Genomic DNA, 16,207 nt, shown 5'->3' on the forward strand with positions numbered 1-16,207 from the left:
AGACGGAATTTGGGACATTATGAAGGGAAAATTGTGAGTGTGGAGGTTTTATTTAGAAGTATTTTAGAGAAAGATATAGAAGTAATATATAAATATGGTGGATGTAATTTTGAAAAATTGTTTGTGTGGGGGAGCACTTTTATTGAAATTGAGTCGAATGGAAAACTTGTTTTTAATTATTAATTGGTTTTGGTGGATGATTGTGTTTTTTTAATAGGTTTCATTTTTCTTTTTTTGATTTTGTAAAAGGATGAATTGTTCATCCTTTTTGATTATTGATTGAATGTTGTAAATATTATGTGTTTTTTCATAATAAAAGATAAAAAAAAAAAAATACACCCGATCTCGTCTGATCTCGGAAGCTAAGCAGGATCGGGCCTGGTTAGTACTTGGATGGGAGACTGCCTAGGAATACCAGGTGCTGTAAGTATTTTGTCCACTAGGGTGTGCTCTTGCATTATTTAATCAGCAACACTGCCTTGTAGTAAGCGTTTGATGCTGAATTGACTAAATTCAGCTTATATGGGCTAGTCTCCCCTGCCCTTTTAATACGATCAAAGTTCTTTGTGTTGTCAGGGAGCAACTGCCTTTTATTTATAAGACAAATAAGAATATTGTTACTGAATGCAGCTTGTGTGTGCTTTGTGCTCCCTCGCCCTGTTCAAATGATCAGAGGAATTAATGCTGGTGAGGAGAGGACCTGGACTGATGTCTGATGGCCCTGTGTTTTCCATGGTGGAATTACAACCATTCTTTTACGGAGTAAATCAAAAGCACCAGAGAATATGAGATGTTATCGATAATAAATCAATTGGTTTCATGCATTTGTCTGTGTGTGTGTCTGAATGTGATTGTATTTCGTCATATCGCATACATTTGTGATATCAGACAGGTTAATTAAGATATTAAAAAGTCATTGGTGATTTTTTCTACAGTGTTGCATGATGGGAATCTAGTGGTTCACTGATATAATGTTCTTCCGGCGCCGAAAAGAGATGGCCGCCTCGCTTCGCGTTCCTTGGAAAATATGCAGTATTTTGTTTTTTTATGTGTTATTTCTTACATCGGTACCCCAGGTAATCTTAGGTTTCATTACATACAGTCGGGAGGAACTACTGAATATACGATTAACTTTTACTGCCTCAGAAACCCGGATCCGGGATCACCCCCCACCCCCCCCACACACTGATTAGCATAGCTAGCATAGCTTCACAAGTAGATAGTAGCATCTAAATATCATTAAATCACAAGTCCAAGACACCAGATGAAAGATACAGATCTTGTGAATAAAGCCACCATTTCAGATTTTTAAAATGTTTTACAGGGAAGACAAAATATGTAAATCTATTAGCTAAACACGTTAGCAAAATACACCACTATTCTAACTCCATCAGTTTCTTACTCCTTCAGGTGCTATCACCAATTCGGCTCAACTAAGATATTGATAGCCAATAACCTATAAAAAAAACCATCAGATGACAGTCTGATAACATATTCATGGTATAGGATAGTTTTTGTTAGAAAAAAGTGCATATTTCAGGTAGAAATCACAGTTTACAATTGCACCGACCATCACAAATCCACTAGAATTACTAGATAGAGCAACGTGTATGACCAATTTACTCATCATAAAACATTTCATAAAAATAGACAAAGCATAGCAATGGAAAGACCCAGTTCTTGTGATTTCAGACCATATTTCAGATTTTCTAAGCGTTTTTCAGCGAAAACACAATAAATCGATAAGTTAGCATACTACATGTTCCAACGTTACCAGAGCATCGATTCCAGCCAAAGAGCGCTATAACGTAACCACCGCCAAAAGATATTAATTTTTTCACTAACCTTCTCAGAATTCTTCCGATGACACTCCTGTAACATCATTTTACAACATACATATACAGTTTGTTCGAAAAGGTGCATATTTAGCCATACAAAACCGTGGTTACACAATGAAAATACTAGGAAATCAAGCCTCAATATGTCTGACGTCATCTATCAGAGTGATCTAGTTTAATTAAAAGCTAATCATATACTTGACTAAAAAATACAGGGTTGACAGGAATCGAAAGACAAATTAGTTCTTAATGCAACCGCTGATTTACATTTTTTAAATTATCCTTACTTTTCAATACAGGGTTGGCCAAGTGAAGCTATACCAAACAAAATGGCGATGTATGCGTTTAAAATATTTCGACAGAAACACGGTTTATCATATTAAATATTGCTTACTTTGAGCTGATCTTCCATCATATTCTTGGGCAATGTATCCTTTCTATGTTATAAACGTCTTTTGGTCGATAGATGTCCTCTGTCCTTCGAAATGTCCATCACCAACGACCGACACCCTAAAGCGTGTCCAAACTTTCAGAGTGCACGACAAAGAAATTCCTCAAAATCGCACTAAACGGATATAAATTGATATAAAACGGTTAAAATTCACTACATTATGATGTTTTTAACAACTATAACGACTGAAAACATGACCGGAGAAATACTGCTGGTTAGAAAACGATTTGGAACGAGGCAGGTCCGATGGCCTTCACGCTTGAGGCGCACGTTGAGAAAGAGGGGTCTCTGTACATTTTTGTCATTTATAATGGCTGTGAACGTCCCATAGACTTCATTGAAAACGTGATGACGTACAGACACCCAGAGGAAGACGTAGGTAGTGTCGGTTTCTTCATAGCATTCACTGTGGCCTTATAAACAGACCCCAGATCAGAGGTAAACATTTCTGAAATCTGAACCCTGTCATGAAAAGTGCTGTAGAAATTGTTCTGTACCACTCAGAGACAAAATTTCAACTCCTATAGAAACTATAGACTGTTTTCTATCCAATAATAACAATAATATGCATATTGTACGATCAAGAATTGAGTACGAGGCAGTTTAATTTGGAAATGTAAAAAAAAAAATAATGCTAACAGCTCCCCCTATTGACAAAAGGTTAACGTCAACTCATCATCGTTCCTACCAGGAATATGACTTTCCCGAATCGGATCCAGTGTTTTGCCTTCCACCCAATACAATGGATCTGATCCCAGCCGGCGACCCTGTGCGACGCCGAAAAAGGGGCAAACGAGGCGGTCTCGTGGTCAGGCTTCGGAGACGGGCACATCGCGCTCCACTCCCTCGCATACTACTCGCCAATGTCCAGTCTCTTGACAATAAGGTTGACGAAATCCGAGCACGGGTAGCATTCCAGAGAGACATCAGGGATTGCAACGTGCTCTGCTTCACGGAAACATGGCTAACTCAAGAGACGCTAACGGAGTCGGTGCAGCCAGCTGGTTTCTTCATGCATCGCGCCGACAGAAACAAACATCTTTCCGGTAAGAAGAGGGGCGGGGGGGTATGCCTTATGATTAACGAGACGTGGTGTGATCATCATAACAACACACAGGAACTCAAGTCATTCTGTTCACCTGATCTAGAACTCCTCACAATCAAATGTCGACCGCATTATCTACCAAGGGAATTCTCTTCAATCAATATCACAGCCGTATATATTCCCCCCCAAGCAGACACATCGATGGCCCAGAACGAACTTTATCTGACTCTTTGTAAACTGGAAACCACACACCCTGAGGCTGCATTCATCGTAGCTGGGGATTTTAACAAGGCTAATCTAAAAACAAAACTCCCTAAATTCTATCAGCATATCGATTGTGCTACCAGGGCTGGAAAAACCCTAGATCATTGTTATACTAATTTCCGCGACGCATATAAGGTCCTCCCCCGCCCTCCCTTCGCAAAAGCTGACCACGACTCCATTTTGTTGCTTCCAGCCTGTAGACAAAACTAAAACAGAAAGCTCACGCGCTCAGGTCTGTTCAACGCTGGTCCGACCAATCTGATTCCACGCTTCAAGATTGCTTCGATCACATGGACTGGGATATGTTCCGCATTGCGTCAAACAACAACATTGACGAATACGCTGATTCGGTGAGCGTGTTTATTAGCAAGTGCATCGGCGATGTCGTACCCACACCAACTATTAAAACATTCCCAAACCAGAAAATGTGGATTGACGGCAGCATTCGCGCGAAACTAAAAGCGCAAACCACTGCTTTTAATCAGGGCAAGGTGACCTTAAACATGCCTGAATACAAACAGTGTAGCTATTCCCTCCGCAAGGCAATCAAACAAGCTAAGCGTCAGTATAGAGACAAAGTAGAGTCGCATTTCAACGTTCAGACACAAGAAGTATGTGACAGGTTCTACAGTCAATCACGGATTACAAATAGAAAACCAGCCACGTCGCGGACCAGGATGTCTTGCTCCCAGACAGACTAAGCAACTTCTTTGCACGCTTTGAGGACAATACAGTCTCACTGACACGGCACGCTACCAAAACCTGCGGGGTCTCCTTCACTGGAGCCGACGTGAGTAAAACATTTAAACGTGTTAACCCTCGCAAGGCTGCAGGCCCAAACGGCATCCCCAGCCGCGTCCTCATAGCATGCGCAGACCAGCTAGCTGGTGTGTTTACGGACATATTCAATCAATCCTTATCCCAGTCTGCTGTCCCCACATGCTTCAAGAGGGCCACCATTGTTCCTGTTCCCAAGAAAGCTAAGGTAACTGAGCTAAATGACTACCGCCCCGTAGCACTCACTTCCGTCATCATGAAGTGCTTTGAGAGACTAGTCAAGGACCATATCACCTCCACCCTACACCCTAGACCCACTCCAATTTGCTTACTGCCCCAATAGGTCCAAAGACGACGCAATTGCAACCACACTGCCCTAACCCATCTGGACAAAAGGAATATATATGTGAGAATGCTGTTCATCGACTAGAGCTCAGCATTTAACACCATAGTACCCTCCAAACTCGTCATCAAACTCGAGACCCTGGGTCTCGACCCCGCCCTGTGCAACTGGGTACTGAACTTCCTGACGGGCCGCCCCCAGGTGGTGAGGGTAGGTAACATCTCCACTCTGCTGATCCTCAACACTGGGGCCCCACAAGGGTGCGTTCTGAACCCTCTCCTGTACTCCCTGTTCACCCACGACTGCGTGGCCATGCACGCCTCCAACTCAATCATCAAGTTTGCAGACGACACTATAGTGGTAGGCTTGATTACCAACAACGACGAGAAGGCCTACAGGGAGGAGGTGAGGGCCCTTGGAGTGTGGTGTCAGGAAAATAACCTCACACTCAACGTCAACAAAACAAAGGAGATGATCGTGAACTTCAGGAAACAGCAGAAGGAGCACCCCCCTATCCACATCGATCGGACAGTAGTGGAGAGGGTAGTAAGTTTTATGTTCCTCGGCGAACACATCACGGACAAACTGAATTGGTCCACCCACACAGACAGTGTGGTGAAGAAGGCGCAGCAGCGCCTCTTCAACCTCAGGAAGCTGAAGAAATTTGGCTTGTCACCAAAAGCACACAAACTTTTACAGACGCACAATCGAGAGCATCCTGTCGGGCTGTATCACCGCCTGGAACGGCAAATGCTCCGCCAACATCCGTAAGGCTCTCCAGACGGTAGTGAGGTCTGCACAGCGCATCACCGGGGGCAAACTACCTGCCCTCCAGGACACCTACACCACCCGATGTCACAGGAAGGCCATAAAGATCATCAAGGACAACAACCAACCGAGCCACTGCCTGTTCACCCCGCTATCATCCAGAAGGCGAGGTCAGTACAGGTGCATCAAAGCAGGGACCGAGAGACTGAAAAACAGCTTCTATCTCAAGGCCATCAGACTGTTAAACAGCCACCACTAACATTGACTGGCTGCTGCCAACATACTGACTCAAATCCAGCCACTTTAACAATGTAAAAATTGATGTAATTTTTTTTTCACTAGCTACTTTAAACAATGCCACTTCATATAATGTTTACATACCCTACATTACTCATCTCATATGTATATACTGTACTCGATACCATCTACTGCATCTTGCCTATGCCGTTCTGTACCATCACACATTCATATATTTTTATGTACATATTCTTCATTCCTTTACACTTGTGTGTATAAGTTAGTTGTTGTGGAATTGTTAGGTTAGATTACTCGTTGGTTATTACTGCATTGTCGGAACTAGAAGCACAAGCATTTCGCTACACTCGCATTAACATCTGCTAACCAAGTGTATGTGACAAATAAAATTTGATTTGGAATCCAAAATGTCCCACACAGCGGATTTGAAAGACGGTGGTGCCTCTTCAAATGTGCTTCTCTCTGTCTCGCTAGCGCTCGCCATTGGCACGTTGGAGCTGAGATAATATTGTTTTTAGTTTCCCATCTCTTCATGTGGCCCGTTTAGGGAGGTTTCCTACTGAGATGACATTGCAAATCGTCCATTGGTTGTTTAAGGGGGAGGGGGTAGCGGTCACTGTGGTTTCCACATTTTGAGACATTGTTGTAGAGTAAAGTTTGTCAGCCCTCAGGAGACCCCTAACGGCCTGTGGCCCCAAGCAGTTGCCTGTCAAGCCTGTTCACAAACTGCACGTCTGGTTCTATGGATCTGAATGTACGACGTGCGTGTAGTCTGCAGTGCAATAAGCACATTTGGAAATTATTGAAAATTCCACGGTTCACGTGTGCGTATTGAACCGTAGGGGGCGTACCGAACGGTTCGACAACATACTGTGTACCGTTGCATCCCTAGTACGTACATATTTACATTTACATTTAAGTCATTTAGCAGACGCTCTTATCCAGAGCGACTTACAAATTGGAAAGTTCATACATATTCATCCTGGTCCCCCCGTGGGGAATGAACCCACAACCCTGGCGTTGCAAGCGCCATGCTCTACCAACTGAGCCACACGGGACCATATCCCAACGAGAAGCCACAGATTACAGGCAGCATCCGCACTGAGCTAAAGGCTAGAGCTGCCACTTTCAAGGAGCGGGACACTAATCCGGACGCTTATAATAAATCCCCTACGACCTCTAATAAACCATCAAACTGGCTAAGCGCCAATGCAGGACTACAATCAAAACCTACTACGCCAGCTCTGACACTTGTCGGATGTGGCAGGGCTTGCAAACTATCAAAAATTACAAAGGGAAACCCAGCCACGAGCTTACCAGCGATGCGATCATACCAAACGAGCTAAATGCCTTCTATGCTCGCATCGAGGCAAGCATCACTGAACTATGCATGAGAGCACCAGCTGTTCCGGACGACTTTGTAATCTCGCTCTTTGTAGCTGACATGAGTAAAATCTTTAAACAGCTTACATTCGCAAGGTCACGGGGCCAGACGGAAAACCAAGACGTGTACTTAGAGCATGCGCTGTCCAGCTTCCAAGTGTCTTCACTGACAGTTTCAACCTATCCCTGACCCGGTCTGCAATACCAACTTGTTTTAAGTAGACCACCATAGTCACTGTGCCCTGGACCCACTCCAATTCGCCTACCGCCATAACAGATCCACAGAGGAAGCAATCTCTATGGACTTCCTGACGGGCCACCCCCAGGTGGTAGGCAATGACACATCCGCCAACTCTGACCTTCAACATGAGGGCCTCTCAGGGGTGTGTGCGTAGTTCCGTCCTGTACTCCCCATTCACCCACGAGTTTACTGACGACACGACGGTGGTAAGACTGAACACCTATGATGATGATGATGCAGCATATAGGGAGGTAAGACTCCTGGCAGTGTGGTGCCAGGACAACAACCTGTCCCTCAATGTCAGCAAGACAAAGGAGCTAATCCATATCACTAAGGAAATAACAGGGTCCACACACACACAAAGAGGGCAGGGGGCACGACTTGTGAAGAGGGCACGACAACACCTCTTCCCGCTCAGGAGGCTGAAAATATTTAGCATTTTCCCTCAGATCCTCCAAAATGTCTAAAGCTTCAGCAATGACAGCATCTTGACTGGCTACATCACCACTTGGTATGATAACTGCAAGGCACCCGACCGCAAGGCACTACAGAGGGTGATGAGTACGGCCCAGTACATCAATGGAGCCGAGCTCCCTGCCATCTAGGACCTCTATACCAGGAGGTGTCAGAGGAAGGCCCAAATAATTGTCAGACTCCAGCCACCCAAGCCATAGACTGTTCTCTCTGCTACTACATGGCAAGCGGTACCAAGGCACAAAGTCTCGAACCATCAGGATCCTGAATAGCTTCTTCCTCTAAGCCATAGGACTGCTAAACAGGAAATTAATCAAATGGTTTCCCGGACTACCCGCATTGACCCTTTTTTGCACTAACTCTGTTGCAGTGACTCTATGCACAAACACTGGACTCTACCCACACATACTTACACTGACACCCCAACACACACACACAATCGATACGCCCACACACGCATACAAACGCCATATACACACACACATACTTTCACACTCACCACATGAGTTGCTGCTACTGTTTATTATATATACTTTTGCCTAGTCACTTTACCACTACCTATATGTACATATAGTAACTTCGGAAAGTATTCAGGCCTCTTGACTTTTTCCACATTTTGTTACAGCCTTGTTCTAAAATGTATTAAATAGTTTTTTCCCCCTCATCTACAAACTATATTCCAAAATGACAAAGCAAAAACGTTAAAAAAAATAAAAAAGATTGCTAACAATAAAAATTAAAAAAATGGGAATATAGCATTTCCATAACTACTCAGACCCTTTACTCAGAACTTTGTTGAAGGACCTTTGGCAGCGATTACAGCCTCGAGTCTTCTTCGTTATGACACTACAAGCTAGACACACCTGTATTTGGGGAGTTTCTCCCATTCTTCTCTGCAGATCGTCTCAAGCTCTGTCGGGTTGGATGGGGAGCGTTGGTGCACAGCTATTTTTAGGTCTCTCCAGAGATGTTAGATCGGGTTCAAGTCCGGGCTCTGGCTGGGCCACTCAAGGACATTCAGAGACTTGTCCAGAAACCACTTCTGCATTGTCTTGGCTGTCTGCTTGGGGTCGTTGTCCTGTTGGAAGGTGAACCTTGGCCCCGGTCTGAGGTCCTGAGCGCTCTGGAGCAGTACTTTGCTTCATTTATCTTTGCCTCAATCCCAGTCCCTGCCGCTGAAAGACATCCCCACAGCATGATGCTGCCACCACCATGCTTCTCCGTAGGGATGGTGCCAGCTTTCCTCCAGATGGGACGCTTGGCATTCAGGCCAAATAGTCTTGTTTCTGGTCTGAGAGTCTTTAGGTGCCTTTTGGCAAACTCCAAGTGGGCTGTCATTTGCCTTTTACTGAGGACTGGCTTCCGTCTGGCCACTCTACCATAAAGGCCTAATTGGTGGAGTGTTGCAGGGATTGTTGTCCTTCTGGAAGGTTCTCCCATCTCCACAGAGGAACTCTAGAGCTCTGTCAGAGTGACCATCAGGTTCTTGGTCACCTCCCTGACCAAGGCCCTTCTCCCCCGATTGCTCAGTTTCATGGCTGGGTGGCCAGCTCCAGGAAGAGTCTTGGTGGTTCCAATCTTCTTCCATGTAAGAATGATGGAGGCCACTATGTTCTTTGGGACCTTAAAACATTTCTTTAACCTGTTTTCGCTTTGTCATTATGGGGTATTGTGTGTAGATTGCTGAGGAAATTGTTCTATTTACAGTTTTTTCCAACTGCTTACACATGTTTTCAAAACTGTCTCCTTTTTTCAAAACTCTACACACAATTCCCAAACCTGCACACACAAAATGCAAAATGCCTCACATCTCCTTCAAAATGTAACACTGCATTCAAAATGCCATAAACACATGTCAGAATGAAGCATTTGCATCAAATGGCAAACACTGCTTTCATAATAGTACATTTTTGGATATACCATTGTTACACTTGTTATACTGTTGTTCTAAATCTAAAGCTCTTTGGTCTTTCATAGGCTTATATCTACATTTCAATACAATGTTCTACATTCAAAGTAATCTGCTGAGAGGGGTAACAAGTACACTGTAAAGTACACTGGTCCCGGGGGGGGCAGTCCAGGAATTGGTAGGGGGGGGGGGGGGCAGTCACCAGTGCTAAGCTACGCGCCATCTCTTCTCCGTCCTGGGTCTGGCCACAATACTTCGTCCACATCACAAGATACGTTTTCTCTTGCCAAACATCGAGGGAAGTATCTCCTAGCATGGTGTATCCAACCTTGGACAGAGGCAACCTCTATGTCCCCACATGCGTCCTCCATTGCCTGGAGAAGCGGCATGCGGGCATAGGGTTGGCGATCAAAAACTTTCCAGCGCCAGGCTGAGAAGAATTCCTCTATGGGATTTAGAAAAGGTGAATATGGGGGTAGGTACAAAACTACAAATTGTGGATGGGTGGCAAACCAGTTTTGGACCAGAACAGCCTGGTGAAAACTAACATTGTCCCATAAAACCACAAATCTAGCAGGCTCCTGATCTGGATCAGGGACAAGCATTGTGTAAATTGCATCCAGAAAAGTGAGCATATGGCCGGTGTTGTACGGACCCAGTGTGGCATTGTGATGGAGGAACCCGTTTTGAGTGAGGGCAGCACACATAGTTATATTACCCCCACGCTGTCCAGGGACATTGGTATTTTCCCTCTGTCCTATTACATTTCTTCCGCGGCGCCTGGTTTTGGTGAGGTTGAAGCCAACCTCATCCACATAAATAAATGAATACCGAATTACATGGGCATCCAGCTCCAATACTCTCTGTAACAGACAAAAGGATATACAGATGAGTAAACATGGTATGTCTGAAGTACTGGAAGTAGTGTTGCATACATACCTCTACAAAGTCATGTCGCATATTCTTGACTGTCAGAGTTTCTCTCAAATGGCACCTTGTAAAGTTGTTTCATCGTCACTCGGTGCCGTTGGAGGATGAGTTGTATGGTCGACAGGCTTACAGCATTGATGTTGTTAAATATGGTGTCATTATTCAAGATATGCTCTCTTATCTCTCGAATCCTAATTGCATTGTTGGCCAAAACCATATTTATAATTGCAGTCTCTTGTACATCTGTAAACAAGCATCCTCATCCTCCATGATGTCTTTGCCTTTCCACTCTGTACAGAATTCAAACACAGTATGTGTTCAGCATAGGAACTGTAAACAATGTACAAAAAAATGTAGTACAGCATGATAACCAACCTCATTCATTCAATGCAGTGCAGTAAATGGATGGCTTAGAGTTACAAATGTTTATGCAATACTATGCAGTCATCAACAAGTGTTGCCCTAATCTCATTAGAGATGGCTCTCCTTCCTTCTCTTCTTTGCACTCGTCCTCTTCCTCTCCCTCCTACTCCTCTTGCTCTCTGTCCATTGTTGGCATCCATTGTTCAAAACAGGTAATCTGACCTTTGACCTATTTATAGGCCTTTACTACAGTAAAGCAGTGATTGGTTAGTGATCAGTTAAGCTATTAGTGTTTGCACATGTGAGGAGTGTGTGTGTGACCTGGTGCATAAGTTTATCATTTTGATTGGTTGTGTTTGGAAAAGGAAAGCAAGTCACTTCCTGTTAGATTTTTGTGTTTTAGGTAGAGAATTGTGTGTAGTGTTTTGAAAAAAGTGTTTTATGCAATTGACAAATGAGTCAAAGGCTGAGAAATGGCTTACAGTTTTGGATATTTGGTGTGTAGTTTTGCACTTTGAGTGAGAGGTTTCAAAAATCGTGTGACATGAAAAGATTGTGTGTAAGCAGTTGGAAAAAACTGTTATCCATTTTAGAATAAGGCTGTAACCTATCAAAATGTGGAAAAAGTGAAGTTGTCTGAATACTTTCCGAAGGCACTGTGCAGTATATATATAGGCACTGTATAAATATTTTTAAAAACATCTTTAACTTTGCATTTTTGGAAAAGGAACCGTAAGTAAGTATTTCAATGTTAATCTATACGTGTTGTTTACGAAACGTGACAAATAAAAATTGATTTCATCCTCAACTCAAACAGCTCCGTCATTTCCCTCAACCTCATCCTACTCTTCATCCCCTCCACCCAATCGTTCCACAGTCATTTCCCTCAGCAACTTTTGAGTCAGCAGGCCTCCTCTCTTGCAGCGCCCAACCTTCTCCAGCCCTCAGAAGTCAGTATCCTAAGAAGTCCCTGTCTCTTCCAGCAGGCTGTGCTGGTGACGGTGCCCCCTGTTCCCAGACGGCACTGCTGTGGCGGTCCCACTGCGCCGCTTGTCTCCTCGATATGGGGTCGCCAAGGTGACAGGGAAATTAAACGCCAGCAAGCTCATTAATAAACACATCTGTGGGGGTGCCATACCACACTCTGTTCAGCACAACAGCCCTTATTCACCCTTCCTCTCCATTTCACTCCGCCTCTATCTCTCTCTACTTCTTTATCTCTCACACCATCTCTATGACGTCCCTCCCTCCCTATGCCTTGAGGCGTTGGATCTCACCAAAGAGACACAGTGCTGTATCCTCACAGCTGGCCCACCAAATCAGTGCCCTGCAGGAGACTAATGGCTTGAGGTCCTGACGGTAATGTCTATTGACAACTGTTGTTCCATAGACAATACTTATTGGGATTTTACAGTTTGGTTCAGTTGTGATGAAGTTGCCAACAGTGTGGACATGATTTATTTGCACTAATCAGAGAATGGTTCAGATGTACTGCTTATCGCAGTGCTGGAATTACATACAAAATCCAAGCATGTCTAGTTAAGTAAACAAATTGATCATTGTCATACCACTGATGAGAACGGATGTTGCGTGTAAACTGTTGTGATTGCTTGCAATAGTTAAACATCCAACCAGTGTTGTCACATCAACTCCTTAATGTTTTAAAGGGAAATTTCACAATCTTTCAACCACACCACCCCAACATGATAATACAGTATGTGCAAAGGGTGCATTTCTATATTTTGCAATAAAAAAGAAAGAGGAAAATAAGTGTTTCCAATGACATTATCAACCAATTAGGCAATGCCTACCCATAATTGGTTAAAATCATATGATGCACATGGATGATGTCGTCAGAAACACTTATCTCCTGCTATCATTTTTTTCCACAAAACATAGAAACGTGCCATTTTCACATACTGTATGTTGATGTTGGGGTAGGTGCTGGAGATGATGAATATGACGTTTAAATTTCCTTTTAAGTGTCAAGCAGTATCAACCAAGAGTTTTCTTGATTGTCACTAACTGTTGTTGGTTTTGTTGGTTGTCACAACTTGTGACAAGGGTTTGCCATATACATTGTTCATATAGCAGGGATTGACAATAAGGGTTACCCTGTTGCCTGGGGCAAGTGACCTGAGCAGTCACACAAGTTGAGCCTGTTCTGTGGCCTGCTCTGTGGCTTTTTTTACTGTCAACCACCAAAAGTCTGGTCTTTCTGGTTCTTCCCCTGTGTATAGGTGAAAATAGCTACTTTACATTTTTGGGCAAGTGATCATAATCTTTTTAGGGCATCCAAAGAATACTCATGACCTGATGGGTGAGTGCTTTTCAGACCTTAATGTCAGTACATGATATATTTGACGTTTGTTGACACTGGTTACCGTCTATGAGTGAGTGAATGCGAATGAAATTAACCCAATGAGCAGCCCTAGACATAAACTCAGTACAGTGTTTGACATGTATTCTCCTAGATTCTCCTGTCCTTCAAAACATTAAAAAATCTCTGTAATGATGGTCATCAATCAGAGAGTAAGAGAGAGGCTTCTGAGGCGTTCTAGAGGACCAGAAATATCCCTGTGCTCCTCCTCACCTCATAGGTTTTAACGTCAGAGAGTCTTTGAGGGTCTGAAGACACTGCTGGGGTAATAGGAAAGTAATGAGGAGCGTTGTGAATGAGTGTGTAACACAGCGTGATCTCAGTGGTTTGATTAACACTGCCTTTTAACAACCCTGTTAGCTAATGCTCCAGAGGTACACTGCATGTTTAGCTCAGCTGAATGTAGGCAACTAGTGTACATATCTGTGATGGCATTGCAATGTCCCCTTTAAAGATAAGGCATACCCTGGCAAGAAATTAAGGAATTACTTGGCAATTCTAAGAGTATGGACTTTGCAACCCAACCTAACATTGCCACTTTGCAACCCAACATTGCCCATAACTGAGACTCCCTGTTATAAAGAGAGATCTTTATTCCTCATATAGTGCACTACTTTTGATAAGAGCCGCATAAGACCACATGTGTTGAAATGACTTGGTTGCAAAAGGGCTAGAATTTAAAGCAAAAAGAGAATGCCTTTTCTCAGGTAGCATCATTTACATTCAATTCAATTGCAAGATGGCATAGCAGTCAGACGTCCTTTGTCCTCGTCTTGTCATGTCCAGTGTATAAATGTATTTACATATTTTCTTCGCATATCTTTTTATATACAGTGGGGAGAACAAGTATTTGATACACTGCCGATTTTGCAGGTTTTCCTACTTACAAAGCATGTAGAGGTCTGTAATTTTTATCATAGGTACACTTCAACTGTGAGAGACAATCTAAAACATTGTATGATTTTTAAGTAATTAATTTGCATTTTATTGCATGACAGAAGTATTTGATCACCTACCAACCAGTAAGAATTCCGGCTCTCACAGACCTGTTAGTTTTTCTTTAAGAAGCCCTCCTGTTCTCCACTCATTACCTGTATTAACTGAACCTGTTTGAACTCGTTACCTGTATAAAAGACACCTGTCCACACACTCAATCAAACAGACTCCAACCTCTCCACAATGGCCAAGACCAGAGAGCTGTGTAAGGACATCAGGGATATAATTGTAGACCTGCACAAGGCTGGGATGGGCTACAGGACAACAGGCAAGCAGCTTGGTGAGAAGGCAACAACTGTTGGCGAAATTATTAGAAAATGGAAGAAGTTCAAGATGACGGTCAATCACCCTCGGTCTGGGGCTCCATGCAAGACCTCACCTTGTGGGGCATCAATGATCATGAGGAAGGTGAGGGATCAGCCCAGAACTACACGGCAGGACCTGGTCAATGACCTGAAGAGAGCTGGGACCACAGTCTCAAAGAAAACCATTAGTAACACACTACGCCGACATGGATTAAAATCCTGCAGCGCACGCAAGGTCCCCCTGCTCAAGCCAGCGCATGTCCAGGCCCATCTGAAGTTTGCCAATGACCATCTGGATGATCCAGAGGAGGAATGGGAGAAGGTCATGTGGTCTGATGAGACAAAACTAGAGCTTTTTGGTCTAAACTCCACTCGCCGTGTTTGGAGGAAGAAGAAGGATGAGTACAACCAAGAACACCATCCCAACCGTGAAGCATGGAGGTGGAAACATCATTCTTTGGGGATGCTTTTCTGCAAAGGGGACAGGACGACTGCACCGTATTGAGGGGAGGATGGATGGGGCCATGTATCGCGAGATCTTGGCCAACAACCTCCTTCCCTCAGTAAGAGCATTGAAGATGGGTCGTGGCTGGGTCTTCCAGCATGACAACGACCCGAAACACACAGCCAGGGCAACTAAGGAGTGGCTCCGTAAGAAGCATCTCAAGGTCCTGGAGTGGCCTAGCCAGTCTCCAGACCTGAACCCAATAGAAAATCTTTGGAGGGAGCTGAAAGTCCGTATTGCCCAGCGACAGCCCCGAAACCTGAAGGATCTGGAGAACGTCTGTATGGAGGAGTGGGCCAAAATCCCTGCTGCAGTGTGTGCAAACCTGGTCAAGAACTACAGGAAATGTATGATCTCTGTAATTGCAAACAAAGGTTTCTGTACCAAATATTAAGTTATGCTTTTCTGACGTATCAAATACTTATGTCATGCAATAAAATGCTAACGAATTACTTAAAAATCATACAATGTGATTTTCTGGATTTTTGTTTTAGATTCCGTCTCTCACAGTTGAAGTGTAATTATGATAAAAATTACAGACCTCTACATGCTTTGTAAGTAGGAAAACCTGCAAAATCGGCAGTGTATCAAATACTTGTTCTCCCCACTGTATATATTTTCTAAAAATTCAACTTCAAAACACTCTCCTGCAACCTGCCTCACCAATTTTTTAAAAGTATTTTTCATCTCAAATCTGAAACCACAACAGAGGCTAGCCAGAAGTTAGCCAGAAGTTAGCTGGCTAACGTTAATATTCAGCTAACCACGGTTGGCGGTCATCAGCTATCCTTTAGCTCGAAAAGCTATTGCCAGTTTTGTACAATGCGACTCAGACCAGAGTATACCGGACCTATTTTCTCTCCATATCCCCGGATTTCTACCGCAAGCTCTGGACATTTACACCTGGATCTTGCAGCTAGCTAGCTGCTATCCAAGTGACTATTGGCTAACGTTGGTCCCGGAGCAAACATTGATTATTC

Source organism: Salvelinus alpinus, chromosome 9, assembly GCF_045679555.1.
Source record: "Salvelinus alpinus chromosome 9, SLU_Salpinus.1, whole genome shotgun sequence".
Classification (NCBI taxonomy): Eukaryota; Metazoa; Chordata; class Actinopteri; order Salmoniformes; family Salmonidae; genus Salvelinus; species Salvelinus alpinus.